Source organism: Peromyscus leucopus, unplaced genomic scaffold, assembly GCF_004664715.2.
Source record: "Peromyscus leucopus breed LL Stock unplaced genomic scaffold, UCI_PerLeu_2.1 scaffold_1443, whole genome shotgun sequence".
In the NCBI taxonomy this organism is placed as follows: domain Eukaryota; kingdom Metazoa; phylum Chordata; class Mammalia; order Rodentia; family Cricetidae; genus Peromyscus; species Peromyscus leucopus.
The window spans coordinates 13,360-15,565 of record NW_023504604.1 but is presented as its reverse complement, the minus strand read 5'-3'; the positions used below and the strand labels follow the sequence as shown (position 1 = coordinate 15,565).

Below are 2,206 nucleotides of genomic sequence, written 5' to 3'. Positions count from 1 at the left end.
AAAGTAGTAGTAGTAAAAATAATATAAATCAGAGAGAGATGAGTTCAAGCTTCACCAACAATTACACTATGGGTCCTCTTTGATTCACCTTGTCTAAAAAGCCAATAGCAGGTTTGGGCTGGAGAGGCTTCAGCGCTTAAAGGGGGTACTGCTCCTGCAGAGGACTTGAGTTTGGTTCCCAGCATCCATGTCAAGCAGATTACAAGCTTTTGTAACTACAGCTTCAGGAGCACTGGATACCCCTGTCCTCTGTGGGCACTGTACCCACATGGGCTCACACACAATTAAAAATAATAATAAATCTTAAACTAAAAAAATTCAATAGCAGTTTTTATTTAAAAATGGAGATTACCTGACTCCCTTGTACAAAAGGACTCATGCAGCCATCTTGGTGCCACAGGATTATAATCTGAGTTACTCAGCTTCAACAGGCAGGAAGATCACAAGTTCAAAGGCAGCCTGAAGAAGTTAGACATTGTCTCAGAAAGTAAAAACAGAAAGAGTGGAGGTGTGGAGCAGTGGAATGGAACCTGTGTGGTCCATCCACAGCCCTGGAAACCATGCACTATATTGGGAAAAACAAAAACTGAGTTTTGCTTCCCTTAACCATTCATTCAGTGATGGGACATCAAGACAAAATTTGAGTGCTTGCTACAAATATGATGTTTTATCAATGTAAAGCAATATAAAGATAAACAATGGTAGTGTCTCATGTCTTTAATCTTAGCACTTGGGAGGCAAGGGAGGCAGATCTCTGTGAGTATGAGGCCACCCTGGTCAAAAGTTTTAGGAGAGCCAGGGCTACACACAGAGAAACCCTGACATGAGGAGTATTGATGTTACTCAGGTCCCAGAAAGCAATATTCCAACCTCCAGAGTACATGAAAAGTGATTGTTAATCCCCCTTCCTCAAAATGGTGGGGTATCATCCACCTGGAGCTTGACCCATTCCTCTGTGGCAAACCTCTACACACAGCTGTCTTCCACATGCCAGGAATCGGGCTCTGCAGCGAACACAGCACAGCAGAATCTCTCCACTCTGAGTGCACAGACATAGGAACACACAGCTCCAGGTCTGTGGACTGGGATGAATTTGCATGTGTACTTTATCTTCTCCTGCTCCTCACAGAAGTGAGTGACAGGCAGCTGTTGGATGCACTTCTCTATTACACGCTCTAGATGATCAAGATCGCTGCTCTCTGCTTCAAAACCAATGATTTGTTCTTTTTTCCCATCTAAACCAATGAGCAAATATCCCCCGTCAGTGTTTGCAAATGCAGAAACAGTTTTAGGGAGAATCTCTATAATCTTTTCTTTAGGGGACATTTTAACCTCTGCATGTTTTGATTTAGGGAAATAGAATGGCTCCTCCAGGGTCAACTTTTCCTTGTTAAAAATGTGTCAAGTTGTTCTAGTTTTAATTCCTCAGCGTCAAACGATCCATGCAAACACTGTCTTCAACTTGATCTCAGTTCAGCATCCTTCATGGCTTTGAGGAACTGAAGTACATCAGGCGCTTTCAGTTCAATTGAGGATGACAGACTTCTCACATAAAAATTGGATTTTAATGTAAGGACATGCTGACCAGAGATATCCCGGATCCATGGTCTCACAAAAATTAAAAAATAGCATTTGTTCTGCCTGTTTTGTAGGTATTTATGAGGAAGTGGAAGAATATTATGAAAAGAATTTTCCAATTCTAGCCCTATTCCATCTCTGGTCAAGCTGTAATTGGAATTCTTAATGTGAGCCTTGACCACGCCCCCCCTCCAGAATTTATCTGAGTACACACAGCCTGTGACATATTTTGGACCTCTCTTTTTCTCAGTTGAGGACCTTTCATTGACTTCCTATTCTTCTCTCCAAGTGTGATTTCTCCTGCAGAGAGAACCAGTTCAGTATAGTCCATCTCCTGATCAATGACGATGCTCATTTTCCAACCATTGCCTCTGCATCCCAGAAGATATTCTTTCCTGTAAAACAGAGCCATTACAGTAGCACCTACCCAGTCAGATCCAACTCTTTACAATACACACAGCACCACCACTGAGCTGCTCTGAATAAGTCTGAAGGTCAGACTTGATGTTCTCTTTAGGGACTCTTGGACACATTTGCAACAGAATACACTAACTTGTGAGAGTAGTAAAATTTCAATTGTTTTGTCATGACTGTATATAATTTGTTTTTAATTGTTTGCAATTAAGAA

The 2,206-nt window shown here is 41.5% G+C and overlaps 1 pseudogene; it reads right to left on the bottom strand.

Moving 5' to 3' along the window:
- Positions 1-625: 625 nt before the first annotated feature.
- On the bottom strand, positions 626-1,990 carry LOC114688841 (annotated as a pseudogene).
- Between the last annotated feature and the right edge of the window lie 216 nt (positions 1,991-2,206).